Source organism: Melanerpes formicivorus, unplaced genomic scaffold (genome assembly GCF_026170545.1).
Source record: "Melanerpes formicivorus ecotype bairdi unplaced genomic scaffold, bMelFor1.0.p_v2 SCAF_75, whole genome shotgun sequence".
Taxonomy (NCBI): Eukaryota; Metazoa; Chordata; class Aves; order Piciformes; family Picidae; genus Melanerpes; species Melanerpes formicivorus.
In genome coordinates, this window is record NW_027142427.1 from 2,337,073 (window position 1) to 2,358,971 (window position 21,899).

General features: G+C 37.5%; 1 protein-coding gene across 4 annotated transcripts in view; it reads right to left on the bottom strand.

The window, feature by feature from the left end:
* Nucleotides 1-21,899, bottom strand: part of BEND5 (BEN domain containing 5) — a 1,094,864-nt gene that overhangs the window by 1,023,532 nt on the left and 49,433 nt on the right. The window lies entirely within an intron of this gene.

Here is a 21,899-nt window from a genome sequence, read left to right on the forward strand (position 1 = left end):
TACATCTATTTAATAGGTTCATGTATTTAAATAATTGACAATTTCAGCAACAAACATACTTATATTTCTCTTGCGCTCAACACCACAAATATATGCAAAACATTTTTCCACTCATTGTCTGATGGGAAAATTTACCTCTTACCCATAACTTTATTATAAATATTTCATGTTGTTCAGTCTGAGTGAAAATTTGCTTTGAATATAGTCCTGAGACTCTTTTCAGCATTTTACATACATCCATGACCCTTTTAATCAGAATAAGGTGTGGATAATATACATGTCTGTAAGTACTGAGCATGTACAAAGCAAATCTTACATGAGTAAGATGAAGGGTATAAAAATACAGGACAAGAGGAAAGCTGCACCCAGGAAGGTTTAGATTGGATATGAGGGAAAATTTCTTCACCAAAAGGGTTGTCAAGCCCTGGAAGAGGTTGCCCAGGGAAGTGGTGGAATGCCCATCCCTAGAGGTATTTAGAAGACATGTAGATGTGGTGCTTAGTGGCATGGTTTAATGTTATACTTGTCTGGCTAATGGTTGGATTCAATGACCTTAGCTCTTTTCCAAGCTCAATGACTCTATGATTCCACAATCAATAAGATCCCTTCTCTAACTGTCTTAATTTTCATATTTAAAAAGTAAAAGCCTGCATGTTACATGAGGCCAGACCAAATACACATTCAGAAGAGAATTCCAGATAGTTTACCATTTTTTAACTATCAATAGCCAAACACATTTTATCTACATAAAATGTTGAATAAATGTAGTTTATATGAAACTATGAAACTATATGTATGTGTGTATACCAATGCACACACTGGAGCTTTGGATAATCAACATGTTCCACTTAAGAGGATTATGAATAAAAGGTTTGTATTATTTATCCTCTACCCAATTTCATATATTTAGAGGGAATAAACTGAAAAACAAAGAAAGTACAAATGATAGAGTGATTTTTGCCGTGACAGTTCACTAGAAATGGTGACTATAAAGTCCATGAAATTTCCAGTCTGAACAAAACACCTTTTAAATCTTTAAAGTCTTTTGTGGCGCTTGTGATTACAAGTTGAAATGATTTATTTTCCTCTGTGACAGTATCTTAAATTGTGTGTCACACAGTCAGAATTTAAAGCTTGATAGATCCACAGTATAATTTTAAAATAATTCAAAGCAGCTCAAAATTTAATTAAGAGAAACATTTGACCAATTAAGACTAACTGGTAGTATAAAATATTAAGGTAAAACATGTATTAGTGTGATATTTGCATTTTTATGAAGTATGAATCACAAAGAAATAAAAACTGCTGCTAAATTTCAGTTAAGTCCCTTTTTAAAATCTTGTTTCCATGGCAATGCTGAGAGTAAGATTTCAGAGGATGTAAGATATGGATTTTTTATTTAAAAAGAAAGAAAAAAGACACCACCAAGAAAACCCCACACAGTTTAAATGAGAAATAGCAACATCATGGCCTCTTTTCAATTTTCTTACATGCCCAAAAGGCACAGAAAATAAGTCACCAAGACATCAATGCCAGGATGAATGCAGGAGGACAAATCCCTACTTATTCTACTCTTTTGCAGTATGCATCTCTATAAGCACATTCACCACCATAATTCTGCTGCCAACACACTAACTGGTAAACAGACAACAGTATTTTTGCGATATGAAGACCTAGTAGCACCCATTCAATCACAAAAGCTTAACAATTGTAAGGGGGTCCCTTCCAACCCTGAATGATACTATGATAGTATGATACTATAATACTATGATACTATAATAACAGCACTCATCATCAAGATGAGCTGAAACTGCCCTACAAAGGCTGCCTGTGACCAAAGTAACCAAGAGATTCTTCTTTTACAGTCCAGTTCTAAGAAAAGTTGTTCAAGTCTCTAATGAGTAATCAGGGATTGAGGCTTCTAGGCTACAAAAATCCTGTTGTGGCAAAAAAGGCAGAAACCTAACACCCAAATCAATACTGTATTACTCTCTCCACAGGCAAGAGCTGCTGGGTCAGGAAAATCATGAAAAATTCATCGTGAAGGTGGTCAAGTCATCCATAAGATAGAGAAAATAATGCTATATCTAAAGATCCCTTGAGCAATCGAAGACGTTTTATAGATTTCAGCATGGATAAGTGCTGGTTTGTTTCATCTATGTACCTTAATACTGTTCCTCTCTTATTTCTAACAGTAAATGAGGATGTTTTGGTCTATATTTATGGCCTTTCTTGTTTACTTTATTAATTTCACAGTCTTTGTGCTCCACTGTTGCAATAGCCACCCAGAGGAGAATTCTGAGTCACTTCTTCCAGCAGAAAAAGCGGTAACACATCTTGGAGGAGTCCTCCATATAAATTCCTCATCAGGGATAAAGATAATTCTGACTAACAGAAAAAATGTCCTGCTCCTTTCGGTGACATCGCTTCTCCAAAGCGACAGAAGCTACAGACCTTCATCTCTTCTACAGTCCAAATTCTCAAGTGTAAAAAAGTGAATATAGTTGTATTTCAAACAAGGGTAACAGAAGGAAAAAACAAGCGTTTAAATAATCACATGCAGAAGATTTGTGCATGATTAATAACTCTGTTTACATATCTTCATTCTTGCAGCATCAAATTCATACCTAACAAAGCAACAGTACAAAGAATGAAACAGTGAACAAGGTCTCCTTCCATGGTATATCATAGTATCATAGTATCATAGTATCAGTCAGGGTTGGAAGGGACCACAAGGATCATCTAGTTCCAACCCCCCTGCCATGGGCAGGGACACCCCACACTACGTCAGGCTGGCCAGAGCCTCATCCAGCCTGCTCTTAAACACCTCCAGGGACAGGGCCTCGACCACCTCCCTGGACAACCCATTCCAGGGTTTCACCACTCTCATGGTGAAGAACCTCCTCCTCACATCTAGCCTGAATCTCCCCACCTCCAGCTTCATTCCATTCCCCCTAGTCCTATCACCACCTGAGATCCTGAGAAGTCCTTCCCCAGCCTTCCTGGAGGCCCCCTTCAGATACTGGAAGGCCACAATGAGGTCACCTCGGAGCCTTCTCTTCTGCAGACTGAACAGCCCCAACTCCTTCAGTCTGTCCTCATAGGAGAGGTGCTCCAGCCCTCTGATCATCCTTGTGGCCCTTCTCTGGACACGTTCCAGCACCTCCACATCCCTCTTGTAATAGGGGCTCCAGAACTGGACACAGTACTCCAGGTGGGGTCTCACCAGGGCTGAGTAGAGGGGGAGGATCACCTCCCTCGACCTGCTAGCCACACTTCTCCTGATACAGCCCAGTAAATAATAAAAAGGAACTCTAATAATAGCAAAAAAGGATAGAAATGTAACTGCCAGATAAACTGACATTGCCTTCTAAAGCTTCATATACATTTCTGAAAATTCTACAAAGGTGCAAAGAAATCCTACATGATGCAAAGAAATCCAAAGCTTTCTAGCAGGATAAACTGTGAATAGTTATTCCACACCTGTACAAGATTTAAACATTCCATGATTCAAGACACAAGTCACTTTGTGGAAAATAGATATAGCCATGGTTAAATCTGTTATGCCAAAATACCTGAAAGGAATCTACAAGAAGGCTGGAGAGGGACTTTTCATAAAGGTGTCTAGCAAAAGACAATGGGGAATGGTTTTAAGCTGAGGGAGAGTAGGTTTAGACTAGATCTTAGGAAAAAGTTCTTCAATACGAGGGTGGTGAGACTCTGGAACAGGCTGCCCAGGGAGGTTGTGGATTGCCTCTCCCTGCGGGTGTTAAAGGCTAGGCTGGATGAGGCCCTGAGCAGCCAAGTCTAGTTGCGAGACATCCCTGCCCAAGGCAGGTAGGTTGAAGCAGATAATGCTAAGGTCCCTTCCAACTTAAGGTAATCTATGACTCTATGACTTCTACTCTGTTCTTTTCTAAAAGGCAGAAAAAAATAATTTGGATATTAGTGGTAAAATTAGGACAAACATACTACTTAGCTAAAGCTGTATAGAATATGATATATAAAAATCTAGAAATGGCTGCAACTAGTTTGGGATGTGAGGCCACCTTTTGTCTTTCTTGCTTGCATTGCAGTTGAGCCTTGCTTCTTGACATTGTCATCTACACTATTCTAGTCACTAGTATGAATCTCACACGATAAATCAGTTGTGCCTTCAGACCATGTCAGGATTCAACTGCTTCTGGATTTCATCTACAATGACTTTCATATGTGAAGGCAGTAAAAGGCATGTCTAGGACACCCAGTGTTAAAACAAAACACATGAAGTAGGAAGATCTTCCACATACAGTGAATAACAACTATTATATTGTTCATTAGAAGAACACTTAAAGTATTTTGCATATATCCAAACCACAGTCTGCAGATCTAAACCATGAATATCAGTTTTAAGGGAGCCATCAGTACATGCTTTTATTCTTCAGTATTTCTGTCACTTGTACCTCACATTACTTGTGTTAAGGTATCTATCACATTCACAGTTTCTGAGAGAAGAAGTAATTACTGACAGAAGCTCTTCTCCTTGGAGGATCACAGAACAAAGCAGTGCATTTGTGGGTGGTGACTCCCCTGTGTCTTCTCAGAATGGACATGAGAACCTGGCTCCTGAGGGCTAGGATATAAACAGAAAGAATATCTCTCCTACTTTATTTACTGGAGACAATAAAAAGAAAAACAGTGTCAGAGATATTTACTTTGAAATGCTTCATAATGCTCAGATATTTGCAGCATATACTAGAATTATGCCACTGTCACGTATCGTTCCATTATCACTGCAGGAAGCTCTGAAGTTTTATGCAATCTTATTTGAAAGTACCTGAGAGAATGTACAGAAATTGGTGCAAGGGAATACAAGGACCAATTCTCCATGGTGATAATAGTGTTGAAATCACCCTAAAGTTAATGGAAAGTCAACAGAAACTTTGCACTTCTCTGAAAATGTTTGAAAATGGTGAGTCCATAACAGGGACCTTGTGAAACCACTTGTGGCACCTACGTTCCCCTAGCAGAACACATATCAGTGCAGAAAGCAGAGAAGGTTATTATGAAACAGAGCACTGAATGGAGCTGCAAGGACAAACTAAATTATTGGTATCACGTGTGTGATGTGATCAGGCAGTAGCTATTTGGGGTATGCGCCACTAGCATGGAAGACAAGGTACAGTAATAGGTATCACCAATTTCTGGGTATAAACAGAGGTCAACCACATTTACCAATCATTGTAAATGAACAGTGTATTTAAGTTTCTTTTTTGGACTTCACATTGAACATTCAACGTGTTAAGGTTTTCCAGAAAATGTTTCCTAAGTTTAACACACGCTGATGCAGTAAGGTTCAGAAAACAGCATTTTTGTGAAGATTGACACAAAGCATCACGAATGACAACACTTCTGGGGGTTCCAATCTTTCACTATATATGAATTAATCTTTTCCCCTGAGTGAATGTAGAAAACTATTACAATTTGGACAGACAAGAGTACTAGAAAATCTGTATCTTTGTGAAGCTCTGCTATGTCAGTGAGAGCCACATAGAGGGCTGAAGCATCCATTTTTCACAGTGTTCTCCATAGCTATCACCTGAACTCAGCTTACTGGAGTAAGCCAACTTGTGGCAAGGGAACTTCTTTGTGCATGTTTTGACTGCCTCACCTAGAAGTTTCTGTTTACATTCTATATACATTGCTTAGGTCACAAGTTCTCTGCCTTAACATATTTGCCAGAGCAACACAAAAAACATTGCCATTTGTCTTAACTTACAGGCATTCATTATTTGTTAGCACTAACATGGTTATTTGTGTGGTAAACAGATGCCTTTTTTTAATTTGTGTTCTCACACACATACCTCCCCACACAAGTTCTCTGAAATATTTTGCCCTGACACATTCTTATAGTAGCATGCAGATACAAAAATTAAAGAGTTTCGAGGCCACACCTCGAGTACTGTGTCCAGTTCTGGGCCCCTCAGTTTAGGAAGGATGTTGACTTGCTGGAACAAGTCCAGAGAAGGGCAACAAAGTTGGTCAGGGGCTTGGAACACAAGCCCTATGAGGACAGGCTGAGGGAGCTGGGGCTGCTTAGCCTGGAGAGGAGGAGACTCAGGGGTGACCTTATTGCTCTCTACAACTACCTGAAGGGGGGTTGTAAACAGGCAGAGGTTGGTCTCTTCTCCCAGGCAGCCAGCACCAGAACAAGAGGACACAGTCTCAGGCTGCGCCATGGGAAGTTCAGGCTGGAGGTCAGGAGGAAGTTTTACACAGAGAGAGTGATTGCCCATTGGAATGGACTGCCCGGGGAGGTGGTGGAGTCGCCGTCACTGGAGGTGTTCAGGAGGAGACTTGACAGGGTGCTTGGTTACATGGGTTAGTTGATTAGGTGGTGTTGGATGATAGGTTGGACGTGATGATCTTGAAGGTCTCTTCCAACCTGGTTTATTCTATTCTATTCTATTCTATTCCTTAGAAAAGAATGAATGATTGGGAAAAGGAATACACAAATGTAAACTAAAAACGAAAATCAAAATCAGTGTGACACACAAAGGTAAGGACATTCCCTAGGCACATTAAAAACTTTGCATTTGTTCTTGTTAATTACACGGTTCATCTTCAAAACCAGGCAAAAATGCAGAGTATGTTTCATTTCTTTTCTGCATAGGCAGCACACCTTTTAATAAACCAACTTTTGCATTTAGTGGAATGCATTTTACAATCTGATAAGCATTGCTCTGGAAAGCCAAATGGCTGTATCATTTGCCATGCCCCTATCGCTTCATATAATATCTGTAACAGCCTGCATGTCCTCACAATATTCTAACTTTACATTGCTACAAAACACAATTTTGTAAATTGTGAAGGTCTGTGCAAACAGGAATGTATTTTAATACAGAAAACTTGACACTCACACTGCAGTTTTCTTCAAAAATACTCATTCCTTTCTTTGACATTTTTTTGGCTTACACAACAGGGTGCCAAACATTTGTGACAGCTTACAATGGAAAAACAATATTGCTTTTAGTTAACAATGTTAGCTATGAATATATATTGACAGCATTTTCACTGCAGATTTGCTGCCAACATAATACAAAGCAAATAGTATTCGGTACGTTGGAACACTCAGGGGAATTAAAGAGTTTCAAAAACAAATTTATGGCATTAGGTGCTGCATGCTAAATCTAATGAAAATGCAAATGCAGAGGTATCTCCAGCACATACTTCATTCAAAGGAATACAGTTTGGCAAAGTGATAAAATTAAGATTGTTTAAGTCAGGAGAAAATTATGTTAAAATGCCTCTGCTTGCTTGGCTTTTTCTAAAGCCAGTTTTACCACAAAGATTAGTATTTTTCCCGAAGTCTTTCTGCTTTGTTTCCTTGAAGTACATCAGACAGAGATCACACACACACAAAAAATTCTGAATTCCAAATGTTTTGAGAAATTACAAATACATAGATGTACGATTTTAGCATTTGCAACTTTACTACTAACCACATAAAACCACAGGTACCACTGTTCCCTTGAAAGAAGAGAAGCTAAGCTTTGCTTCCAAGTTTGCATGTTTATTATCATCTACAGAACAAGGAAAGCAGTGGATAGAAATGATGATGTAAATCTTATTAAAGTACCAGTAATGCACAGCAAAGTTGTGGTGTCATCTCCTATATATTAAAACATATTTGTTAAACCAAATATTTATTGACAGTACTTTACAAGTGACATGACATTAATAGTCTTTAAACCATTTACAAAACAAATTAATGTAGGTTAACAATATCACACTGCCAAGAAAGCAAAAATTATTCAGATTTTGTAGCTCTTGAATATAATTTGTTATGAATTCTTAGAGGAGCTTGATGTCTACTATCACTCATCTATAGCGAGTAGATAAAAACGGATATCTAACAGCGCAACAGTGCTTGCAAGACATAAAAATATGATGTAAGCTTTAAAACAACCTCTTTAATTTCCACTCACATGATCAGTTCCAATTAAAAATACAACTGACCTACAAAGATCAGCACTTCATTATATTATAGTTGGCTTCTGTCTCATTTTCTGATATGGAATATTGCTTTTACCTTATGGTGTCACAAACTTTTAGCTCTTACTTTCACATGAGAATGATTATTTTTTTCAGTGTATTTCCCACATAAAATTCTGTGGGTTTCTTGCAGGCTGAACACAAGTGACTGTGACCAGCAGAGGTGAGATGAAAGACAGTATTAATCAAAATGTTTGCAGCTACATGGGGTTGCTTTCTTTTAATTCAAGTGGATTTAACTAGAAATTCTGATAACTGGAGGAAAAAACCTGCTCTGTCACACTCTCATATTCTGCAAAGTTTTTTCCAATTCATCTAAGAGCATTCTCTTATTCTGAACAGTTTTGATGTTTTCTGAGCTAGATGCAAAATGATACACTTTGTGGAAAAAAAAAAGCTCTTCATATTTTACCCCCTAGTCTGAGTAAAATATTGACATTTATTTTGTACCTTCTAAATTATAAAGAAGGAAAAAAAAAAATAAAGAAGGGAAAAAATAAAGGGAAAAGTATCTTATTTGTAGAACAATATTTGTATTTAACAATTCAAGTGTAAAATTAGTATAATCCATAATTATCAAACCCACTATAGCATTCAACAATTTATGAATTTCAGGACTATTAGAAAGCTGTATATTTTAGGATTAAACCTGGCCATCACAGATAGTTTACAGTGAGACTCACAGTACTTGCATTATAGAATAGTCTAAGCTGTAAAATTACACAGTACTTCCCACTCTGGTGAGAGAGCCACAACTCTACATTTAGATCTGCAAAGTAAAATCAGCAAATGCGAAACTTTGCTTTTTGCTAAGCTATGAATTTGGAAATATACTTTCTAGCACATCAAGCACAATATGCACCCATACTATAAGCATCCGACAAGTTAGTTTGCTACAAGCTGAAAGACTCTTCCACTGCTGAGGATGGAGTAAACACAGTTAATTTGCCAACATTGACTGTCTCTTCTCACTGGCTGTCAAGGAAATCATATTTTGCATGTAATTTTTTTCAGTATGTGCTTGGAAAGGATTTCCTAGTGATCTACACTAAATCTCACTGAAGAGTGACAACAGAAATCAATATGTGTCTCTGAAGAATAATCTAGCCAAACATTTACATTTAGAATATTCATTTGTATTTATGCATGAGAAATTCCTGGCCAAAAAAAAATAAAAATATATAATTCTCCTCCTGCATACACAGTCTCTTCTTATATGCTGATTTCTAGAATAAGCAAGCTTTAAATCAATCCAATAAATAGACATTACTCATACCATGCAATGAAAAGATCTAGAATTCATGTAAAACAACAATTTACCTGGTTAGGTGGCTGTATTAACCTCAGCCTCAAAGAAAGTTCTTTGGTCCTTCTGTAGCCATAGGGAAGAGACCATCCATAAGGAACAGTTATTGTAGTCTCATCCTGGCTATTCCACACCCATGGAATTGCCATTCCACATGCCTGCCAGGGAGGATATTCTGTTTAATCTGGCTACAGAGGTGATTCTAAATCTAACACTAGAGGTACTCAGCATCAATGTCAAATTTCCAGGGGCAAGCACGTCCTACCATGAATCCCACAATACTCTGTGGTCCTCTGATGCTGGGATTAGTTTTGCCCACAGAATTCACAGAAGGTCCGAACACAAACGTACCACAAGATGCAACACAAGCGGCATTTTACTTCCCTGCATCAGCCTGAGTATGATATGGCCTTGTGTTAAAGTATGCCAAGGCATATGGAAACCTAGGAGAATCTTCACACCAGTGTAATATATACCGTCTAAGAAATACAGTAAAAGTTTTCTGTGAAGCTTCATGTGAGTTATCAGAGGATAATAAGAGGACATTGAACTCAGCACCCTTCAAAGAACTTGCACTATACAACTAGAGAACTAAATAAGCATTCTTTAAAGAATCACCATTTCAAGGCAAGAAAAATACAGTCAGATTTGCCCTTCCAATAGAAGTCTGTTACAAAGTGTAAACTTAAGGTTCTGAATTTATGGTCTTCAGTTGGAGAAGAGATATACAAAAAGGGCAAAAATGTTGATGAAAACGTTCTTTAAGTTGAAAATTATAATAAGGAAGTGGTTGCCTAATTTGTGGTTGCTTATCTTAGAAAATCATTAGTGTAAATGGAGGCTGATAAACAGGAGCAGCAACCCTGCTCAGAGACTGGCTGAGAGGAGACAAATGGTTTGGGGCAGATTATAGATATATTTCTCCTAGCAAGAAACCAAAATCTTTAGAAATATTATCCTTTCAATGACAAAGTAAATCCTGTACAACAACACACACCAGATTTAGCAGAAACCCATGGAGTTGTTCTAAATCTATATTGAATATGGTTCACATTCTTTAGTAAAAATAGTAATAAAAACCTCATTTCTACTTGAAAAACCTTCTGAGTTTTAGCTCCTACATAACATAATGCATATTTAGAGTAGAATGTTATTCAGTAAAAGATGTCCAAACAAGATGATTTGATGTTGGAATAGTCATCTCAGAACAACCAGAGCAAATGTAAGGTAAAATAATTGTCAAGTCAATCTCCAGCTTACACTTTATTGCAGAAATAAATTGAACTCTCCTCCAGCTTTTTGACACGTAATTCTGATACTAATGGGTTCAAATCCATTTCTCTTCGCTCTCCTTCCTAACAGGAAGCTTTATGGAATACCGTGTCAGAAATCTACCAGTTACTGCCTAATGTTTGCCTTAAATAAAAAGTCACTACCTGTAATAGTATTAACAGCTGCCATCAGTTTACTGTAATGAGCTCCAGTTCATCATAGTAGTGCTACTGTGAAAATTAGAAGCTTCCACAGAGCTTCTCAATTCACACACCAAAAAAATGACAGAGCCATCATGAGCAGTGGTATAGCAGCAGATATTGTCTATCTATGGTTTACAGGCCAGATCCTAAAGAGGTGTAACTGTACTCAGTCATCATAATCATACACAGTTCATTGTACTAAGTACAAACAGTATAGCAGTTGTATTTTCAGGGTCAGTATATAAACCCAGTGTCATTTTTATTATTTTTTCAAAGCAATAAAAAAATGTACACTCATTTTACAGAGTATTTCACAGCCTATATATATGTATATACCTATACATATTGCTATATGCTACATAACTACATATGCTGTAATATATCGAGTCATCTACATAGCACAGAAGAATCTTCCGGCTTAACAGGGGAAAAAAAATAGGAAGAACTACAAACCATGCCTTTTTAATTTCCTCTGCTCCCTTAAAAAATTCAAAATGCATATCTTAATGCTGGATACCTGTAGAGTTCCATAAATCATGCATATACTTATAAGCAGCATAGCAATAGAATGAAATCTTTAATTGAGATTAGGATGGGATTTTCTGGGGGCATTTAACATTGTAGGAGCTTTGCTCCCTCTCAAATTCATGGCAGATATGTTATCTTGTCCTATTACAAAGCTGTTTTCAAATCCTAATGGCAAAAATCATGAAAGAAAGGAAAGAAGGGAGGAAGGGAGGAAGGGAGGAAGGAAGGGAGGAAGGAAGGGGAGGGAAGAAGGGAGGAAGGGAGGAGGAAGGGAGGAAGGGAGGATGGGAGGATGGAAGGAAGGGAGGAAGGAAGGGAGGAAGGAGGGAAGGAAGGAAGAGAGAGAAAGAAAGAAGAAGGAAAGAAGGAAGGGAAGGAAGGAAGGGAAGGAAGGAAGGAAGGAAGGAAGGAAGGAAGGAAGGAAGGAAGGAAGGAAGGAAGGAAGGAAGGAAGGAAGGAAGGAAGGAAGGAAGGAAGGAAGGAAGGAAGGAAGGAAGGAAGGAAGGAAGGAAGGAAGGAAGGAAGGAAGGAAGGAAGGAAGGAAGGAAGGAAGGAAGGAAGGAAAGAAAGAAAGAAAGAAAGAAAGAAAGAAAGAAAGAAAGAAAGAAAGAAAGAAGAAAGAAAGAAAGAAAGAAAAGAAAGAAAGAAAGAAAGAAAGAAAGAAAGAAAGAAAGAAAGAAAGAAAGAAAGAAAGAAAGAAAGAAAGAAAGAAAGAAAGAAAGAAAGAAAGAAAGAAAGAAAGAGAAGAAAGAAAGAAAGAGGAGAGAAAGAAGAAAGAAAGAGAGAGAGAGAAGAAAGAAAGAAAGAAAGAAAGAAAGAAAGAAAGAAAGAAAGAAAGAAAGAAAGAAAGAAAGAAAGAAAGAAAGAAAGAAAGAAAGAAAGAAAGAAAGAAAGAAAGAAAGAAAGAAAGAAAGAAAGAAAGAAAGAAAGAAAGAAAGAAAGAAAGAAAGAAAGAAAGAAAGAAAGAAAGAAAGAAAGAAAGAAAGAAAGAAAGAAAGAAAGAAAGAAAGAAATTAAAGAGGCAGGCAAAAAAAATCCCACCTCCAAACATTTTTACAGAACCCAATTTGATGGCCCGTGGTTCATCTTACTTTTTCCCCTGAAAATATCTTCATTTGCCTTTCAAATTTTTTGAAGTTTCTCTAGGAAGAAGTGAGAGGCAACTTAGTTCAGTGAAGAGTTATTGATGATTGTCTTGGATGACCAAAGAACAATATGGTTTGGAGGCACAAGCCCCAAGTTACATTTGCATGCCCAAGAAACTTGCTGAACAATGTGCTGAATGCTGAGATTTCACAGAAGCAAAATGCAAGCCCTTTATTGCCTATAATACAGTACAACACTATCTTTCAGGATTTTATCTTCTCTATTAAACTTCCTATATTCTGTTTCTTATTTTCATCATAAAAATTCAAATTTTCAATGCTTTATCTTTCACTTATTGTAAAGTATCAAGTACATAAAGTCACTCTGTGTACCATGATCTAATACTGGGTTCATATTAGGTTCCTATGTTAAATTCACAGGCAGCATACAACATCAATGAAGGAGAAGTGTTACAAGATCTAGTCCCACCGTCAACAGTTAATAGCAGAAGAGAGGATTGCTGCAGCCATATGCTGAGTACCCCAACCACTGTCAGCCCACAGAGTACTGACTTCTTCACTGCTCTTTCCCAACTAATTCCAAACTAATTACCTCTTATGGAATATCACCACTATTTCATTCTTGGACCACCTTAGTGATGATCAAAAGCACAACTTTCTACAATTTCTTAGGACTAACTTGTCTTTTTATGCCCTGTCATTTAAAGAGCAAATGCTTTGCCTCCCCAGCAACATGAATTAACCTACATATATATAATTCAACTCATTTTTATCTTCAGGTTCCTACAATTTCTGCACAGTACCTCAATCTGCCGTGGTTTAAATACAAAATATTCTGCATAATAAAGAAAAAAAAAATCTAAAAGCAAGAAAGGTTAAAGCAGTTCATCTTCATTTTTCCAATGTAAATAGTTTTACTTCAGTTCTATGCTTCTGCATTCTGATGTAAAAACTTTTCAGCAATAAAATTAAAATGAAACCAGATTTGCATGGAAGACAATTAACACTGGGACTGAAAAAGGAGGTACTTAATCATAAATGTAAAAGTTTTTAAATGGAAAAAAAAAAGTAAGCATGTCACATCACATCAAGATCATCATAATGCTGATTTTGTTTATGGCATTTATAATGTATTTTTGACATTTTGAATGACAGGTGCCACCATAATAGGAAATTAAACACACCTGGCCATTAGTTTCCTGTGAGCAAAAGCCAGTGTGCTAAGTCTGAAATATAGAGTATGTTTGCAATAATTACCAAGCATTGACATCTAAAATGTTCTTAGAGACACCTGGAACAGAAAAAGTTTATGAATTTAACAGTGTCTTGCCACAAGAGGAAATTTCATCAGGACAGCAGTTGTTTCACTAATGCTGAATATTGTCAGTGTTTACTAACCTATCTGTATTTGTTTCTTTTTAAAGGATGATGCCTGTCCTGACAGCATTGGATAATTTCATGGAGATGCACACTATATTGCACGTACCAAAGCTTCACGTGCACCCTCAATCTATTCCAAGCACAACTGAATTATTGATCCAAAATAAAATTTTATGTACTTGAAAGGCTTCCAACTTGGAAGAATCATCACTTATAAATCTAATTTTATACATGACCAATATAGGCACAAGTTTCCAAAATGGCAAAATTATTTCTCTTCAAAACTGCAGTATGTTCAATTGATTTTCCTTTCTTTTTTTTTAAATGTTGAGACGATCACACAATCTATTTTAAATGTCATCACTTTGTTTATTATTTAATTAACATTTCATATGGCTTCCTCAGTAAATAAATAATTACTTCAACCACTATACATACCATATCACTCTCTGCACTCTCGACTTAAAATATAATTGCATCACTTTCCAATATAGCAATTGGTGGTGAAGCTGCTTCTGTAAAGTTCAAAGGCTCCTTTGATATAATGCATTATGGTTTTGAACACACATTTCAGATAATGCAAGGCCTTCCCTTATAAAAAGTAATGGATCCATATTACCACATGCTATGGTACCATAAAATCTTACAAAATTTGTTATCATGAATCCAACTCCACTATTCTTTTTTATTAGAATAAAATTAGAATAAACCAAACCAGGTTGGAAGAGACCTTCAAGATCATCGTGTCCAACCCATCAACCAATCCAACCCACCCAAACAGCTAACCCATGGCACCAAGCACCCCATCAAGTCTCCTCCTGAACACCTTCAATGACGGCGACTCTACCACCTTCCCGGGCAGTCCATTCCATAGCGCAATCACTCTTTCTGTATGGAACTTCTTCCTAACATCCAACCTAAACTTCCCCTGGCGCAGCCTGAGACTGTGTCCTCTTGTTCTGGTACTGGGTGCCTGGAAGAAGAGACCATCATCAGCCTGTCTACAACCTCCCTTCAGGTAGTTGTAGAGAGTGATAAGGTCACTCCTGAGTCTCCTCTTCTCCAGGCTGAGCAACCCCAGCTCCCTCAGTCTCTCCTCATAGGGCTTGTGTTCCAAAGCCCTCACCAACTTTGTTGCTCTTCTCTGGACTCGTTCCAGCAAGTCAACATCCTTCCTAAACTGAGGGGCCCAGAACTGGACACAGTACTCGAGGTGTTGGTGTTTTTTTCCCAAGTTCAATGGCATGTGCTATAGAAAAAATAGTCTATTCACCCTCAAGTAACTACAATTAATCAGAACAAATAATCCAAATGCACTCAACTTATCCCCTCATGTTTTTTAAGGCAGAAAGTCATACATGTACATACACGTGTATATATAAAATAAACATACACTCAAAGACAGCTTTAAGGAACCTGACCAGTGCAGTACATGCACTTCAACACTGTAGTATATAGTGATGCTTAAGATGATGGCTTTGTTCATATTGCTTATGAGTTCTACATGACTATTTGTTATAAACTTCCAAATTTCTTATTTCCAAATTCAGGTAGTGGTAGGACTAGGGGGAATGGAATGAAGCTGGAGGTGGGGAGATTCAGGCTGGATGTGAGGAGGAGGTTCTTCACCATGAGAGTGGTGAAACCCTGGAATGGGTTGTCCAGGAAGGTGGTCGAGGCCCCGTCCCTGGAGGTGTTTAAGCGCAGGCTGGATGAGGCTCTGGCCAGCCTGCTCTAGTGTGGGGTGTCCCTGCCCATGGCAGGGGGGTTGGAACTAGATGATCCTTGTGGTCCCTTCCAACCCTGAATGATACTATGATACTATGAAATCTGTATTCCTTAAATGTGCTTGGATAGGCAGTGCATTGATACCAGTAACCTTTACTTTTAGTCTCTTAAAATAAGATGATTTTCAAGGCAAGTATCAGAAGAGAGGAAACAAAATAAATATATATGACAGAACAAAACTAGCACATGAAAGAGATTAGCTTTCATCTACATGAGAAAAGGATGAATACCAAAATAAATGAAGAGGCAGAGGTATCTTTCTAGCACAGTAAAATGAGCATAAAAAGAGCACATAAAGATGGGTAACAGCTGCAGGCTCCTTAAACAGGCAAAATTCAAATAGTACAGTGATTCTCCTTGCAAATTATTATAAAGAGTGATTTAGAGAGGTTACAGGAGCTGACCAGAAGAGGATAAATAAACTATTCAACATGGAATGACTTATGCCTAATTTAGTATATATAATGAAACTCGCTTCAGAAAATATCTACGTTGGAGGGGTTGCACATCCACTTTTATGTGTGCATTTTCCACAGCTAAGTAAATGAAATAGAGCCTTTAATCCATAGAAAGACAATGCCTTCTAAAATGAGAAACCAGAACTCAAATCATCACATGACAGTAGAGTGGAGGTAAAAAGGTAGCCTGATTCCAAGCTCACACTGCTTTTGATGCCATTCCTATTCCATCTTTGGAGGCAGCTTCTGCAGGAATTAACAGAACAAGATGTGTTCTAAGGACAGAAAAAGAAGTTGAGTACCTCAAATCCTATGTTTTTCTTTTCTTCCCCCTTGCTTCTCCAAAATCTATCAGTTGGTATAATAGAAGACATTATCTGTCCCTACAGACAGACCATTCCTATCCTTAAACTACCACAGGAAATCTTTTTTCCTGATCCACACACACAAACAAACAAACAAACAACAACAAAACCCCAACCAACCAAACCTCCAAAATCTTGAGTCAGAATTCTAGCCTCACTCCAACTGCTGCTGAAGTAACAGAAATGCCATTGAAGTAAATAACATTTGGTTCTTTGATTTTAAACCTCAATCTGGGTTGATTTATTAACTGTAAATAATGCTCAAATCCTAGCTGCCAAATATCCATTATTGTTCTCTCTCCATCTTGATATATTTTCTCAGCACCTTTGTGACGAAGAACTCCAAATGTGTTTATCAACACTTACAGAACAAAATTTGGCAGTATTAGGAAACCCCTTCTGTTGGAAATTCTTTTTTTAATCTCAGTGAAAATACCATTTCTGAACATGATTCATCAGACAGCAGAGTTGTTCAGGGTACATTCACACAGGGAATATATCACATGGCCTAGATGTGCGTTACTTCTTAGTATAATATGGTTGCTGTTTGTTAGAGTAATTAAAATCCTCAGATATTTTTAATCCTCTCATCACATTGTGTTGAAGTCTTATCTCTTCTCAAATTCCTCAAAAGTACATTTTCTAGGACAGACAGAATCTTTTTCTAGTGTGGATACAGTATCTGAAACGCCAAGTGTCAAGTACTTGAATGGTATTTCTAGTTATTGCCCCCAAGAGAAATGATCACTCTTTTCACCTGTAAAATCCTTCAATATCGGTATGCTCACATAGTTTTATAATTTACAGAACTGTTGAGGTTGGAAAAGATCTTTGAGATCAAGTCCAACAGCACACATACACATGTTTTCACCCTCCCAGATCTCAAGTGAATCACTGTTGCTACTAACATCTTTAAAGACATTCCAGCTCAGAAGTAATCATGCACCTGAAGCACTGCCTATTTAAAAGACTTGAAATGCAATTTGGGGATGACATTTGGTCATCCAATTTCCGGGTCCACAGAGCAGAAATTTAGCAAAATTGTAGCTGGTGTTCTAAAGGGCCATGGCTGAAGCTAATAGGAAACAAACCCTGCCCAATAAAAAGCATTATCCAGAAATAGACAGAAGCCTGTGACACGTATATAATTAGAGAAATTGGAGGCTTTGCCCATGAGACCATGTGTTCCACAGCAAATCCTATTTCCTTCATTCTCCCTTTCATGGTTATTTTAAGTGCAATCATTGCATGATTGCAGCCCTTACAGATAACATACCAGCCTCATTTTGGTTTTTTCCAGTATTGGTGTTAATTGAATTCACTGAAGAAATGACCAAAATAAATAAATAACTAAATAAATAAAACCTCCACAGCTCAGATCTTATCTGAATTGGAAGTCAGAAACCAAAGGAGACCAAAAGATCCAATTTTTTATCTCACAGGTATCTCACATGCTAGTTCTTCTTGGTTTTTTTGACATAAATAGAAGCCATTCTCTATTTCTTTTGATTTTTTTCCTTGATAAAAACAAATAAACCTGACAATATAAAATGTGTGATGCACAAGTCCAAGCGATAAGGAAGGAGAAGTTAATTTCCCAACTTCAGAATTAAAAAGAAAAAAATTGAAAAGTCTACTGGTTCTACTGTAACATAGGGAAGTGAACAGCCAAAAAAAAAACCACCAACCCAACAAACCCCACAAAACACAAGCTTATCATAAAATTCTAAAAATAATCTTGAAAAGATTAGGACTCTCACTGCCTTGCTTCCAAACTTAGCTCTATTACCTGCCCTTATTGCTGAAGCACAACAGTAACCTAAGACATATGTAACAGGAGGGAGGAAGCAATCATTCTGAAAAAGACTTAGGTATGACAGTGAACAACAAATTAGGCATGAGTTTCCATAGTGATACAGCAACAAAAGGCTGCTGCAATTTTCAGCTGTCTACACCGAGAGCAAAGGGACTGGAATCCCTTCTCTGTAAACTGGGACTTTAGTGTACTCAGAACTGTCTGTTAAATTTTAGTTGCACACTATAAAAATAAAAAATACTGAAGGAAGTGGAAGAGGACTAATAATAATAAAAAAGGAGCTCTGCAAGAAGCAAAACTACTAAGTGCTATGGATCTGAAATTCATGGTTGGATTCTCTCGTATCTTAAAAATGCAAAATCCAACAAGCACTTTCTCCTATGCACTTCTCTGGACTCTCTGGTAGAGCCTTTCTGCCAGTGGGAACACAAATGCATCTCTTGCCCATCTAGCAGCCTGCTTTCCTGAAACAACAATTCCTGTCCACTGGGGTTGAGATTTAGGAAGCTACTGGGGAGAGGGTGATTCTGGCACTCTTCTCTTCTCTTCTCTACTCTTCTTTAACCTGTTCCAGTGAGACCTCACCTGGGGTACAGTGTCCAGCTATGGGAACCCCCACAACAAGAGGGACATAGACCTGATGGGAGAGGTCCAGAGGAGGGCCACAAAGATGATCAGAGGGCTGAAGCTCCTCTACTATGAAGGCAGGCTGAAAGAATTGGGTCTGTTTAGCCTGGAGAAAAGAAGGTTCTGTGGAGACTTTATAACTACATTTCAGTACCTGAAGGGGGCCTACAGGACGGCTGGGGAATGTCTGTTTAGAAAGGCATGTTAATGATAGGAGAGGGACAATGATTCTAAACCAGAACAGGGTAGATTCAGGTTAGATGCAAGGAGGAATTTGTTTCCAACGAAAGTGGTAAAATACTGGAACGTGTTGCCCAGGGATGTAGTTAAGGCCCCATCCATGAAGACATTCAAGATCAGACTTGATGTGGTCTTGGGCAGCCTGATCTAGTTGGAGGTGTCCCTGTCCACTGCGGGGGGGTTGGACAAGATGACCTTTGAGTCATAGATGCAGTCTATAAATCTGTGAATCTGTGAGAAAATCAGCAGCCACACAAAAGTCACAAAGCTAACAAGTAGACAGTCTGATTATATAAGCTTTGTTTCCCTCTGCAACTGGACTAATTATCGAAGGGCTGGTACAATTCACTTATGATTAAAGTCCAAAGGCCCCAAAGTGAAAAAATACTTAAACACTTAAAAGAGCTCTATTGGATACAGACCTGAAAGAGCCAAATATGATAGCTAGGCTGAGACACAAATGATGAAGAATGTTATAATTTACAGAAATATAAATGTTAGCCAGGGATGATGAGGATTTATTTGTTCCAAGAGGAGCTATTACTAAGCAGAATTGCAACTGGGAATAGGGGGATTAAATAAAGTGAAGCTTTAGGCTAAAAATCAAGCAACACTGTGAGCAAGCTGAGTCTACAGAACAGTTTTGAGACATAGAAGTGGAAGCTCCACAGCTTAAGAAAATTAACCCTGGAATGTAAAAACCTGTTTTCTACAGAATGCTGTATGATGAGATTGACAGGAGTTTCTAATAGGAATTTCTTTTAGTTTATCACTAGATTAATAACACAAACTGCACTAAACATAGTGTAAACTGCACTACTACCCAGTAATTGGAAATACATACAGTACAGTTACATGCTCCTAGTATTTGCGTGGTTGTTGCTTTCACACTGTGTCTTTTTTGTCCATTTTATCTGTTTGTCCACAGTTGGGTGTCAGTGACTGATCTGATGCAACAGGAGACAACCAGAATGGATGCTTTCCAAGACAGGTAATGAAGGAAGGTTCTTTATTATCTCATAATACTCTTGAAATAAATATCTCTGGGAGCAAAGGCTTTAATGTGAAACGCTAAGCAAAACTAGAGACTTTCCTATTAATGAGAAGAAAATCTTTAAGTTATTCTCACATCAAAGTAAATGAAGTTGTTTAAGCATTTGAAGTTGAAATAAGAGGAATAACAAGAATTAAATGTAATACCGACAAGATATAAAAGTACTAAACGTCACTGCTCCTTTTGTGTCCTCATCTGAATGTCTGAAACCAGACCTAGGATATATAAATGCATAGATCTGCCTTCGTCCCCAATCAACTATATGACACATCAAAAATTAATAGAATATTACACAGGGAATTATTTATATAGAGATATTAAAATACCTTCTTTCACACACAAAGCAATCACATCACTTGTTTATTACTGCACCATTTTTAAGGAATACTTGATGGCATGGGTTTCGTTGTTGTTATTTTCTAGCAAAACTTAAAAGCAAATAATCAAAATGCACAAACCAGATTATACAGCAAGTTTGATGTAAACATTTCTAACACTCAGTTAATATAGCTGAGCTGGAATGACTAATACTGCCCATGCCTGCTGGTACAAAGACCTAAAAAAGGTTCCAGACCAGATTACGTTCATGCAGGTCTCATTCTAACGGAAATTGGAGAGATGAAAAAAAGATTATAGGAACACACATTATAAAAACAGACCTCACAAGTCAAACCTAATAGTGAAACCATTTTCTTTCATGTAGACAACCATGAAAACAAATATCCTGTAAGCACTAGATATATATTGTATCTTTCCACCAGATCTCTTTGCCTCCTTGAGACAGATTCCCATTCATCTCATGACTATATAATTTGATCACAGTTGAGTAAGGCACAGCAGGGAAAAGGGTCTGTCTGATAAAGTATCGGGCTCCAGGAAGATAGATAAACAATTTCATGATTTCTAGTTGTAACAGGAATGGCATAGTAGTGGATATTAAGATATTAGTCTCATAGGAATATAAATATAAAGCTTCTGCATTTTTTTCTCTTCCTAAGTATGTTTTCCTCCCCTAAAGTGAAAATCATACTCTGATTATGATAAACTAAGACAGAAGACCAGAATAAAATGCAAGGTATGCGTGAAAAGCAGAATTAAATCTTTTTTGGCTTGTCAGTATGCAAGTTAGTACATAACCTTTTTTTGGTTTAGTTTAAGATAAGTGAAAGAATAGAGCGAGGAAGTTTCTTTCTCATGGGGCCTATTCACTGCAAAGAAACATTATTTAAAAGTAGATTAAACAGTTGCCTATCAACTTGCTTCACATTTAAATCTCCTTTTTTCACAAGAGACACGCTAACTGGCAACTTCTCTACTACAAGTCACTAGAGTAATGCCTGTTTGCAACACTGCCTCATTGTTCTACATGTGTTAAATGAAGGCTTGAGCGATAATATTTGAACAGCTATCACAGAATTCTTTTCCCTATATTAATGCATATATTTGATTTGTATATATACAAATCCACACAAATATACAGCAGCCATTAGTAATACAACTCCTGCTACGTGGCAAATGACATACTGCCTTAGTAATTACTTCCTGTCTCGGGTAGCTGAACAACACAGTGGCATCCAGCCACGCTGATACTTGCTCCTACTTATAAAAATTCAAAGAATAGAAAACATCCTTTACAGTAAATTTTTACTTACAAGCCCTGGAGGTCATCTTCCTTGTTTAAGAAAATATATTCTAGAGTAATCCCATTTTAAAGCCTATCTA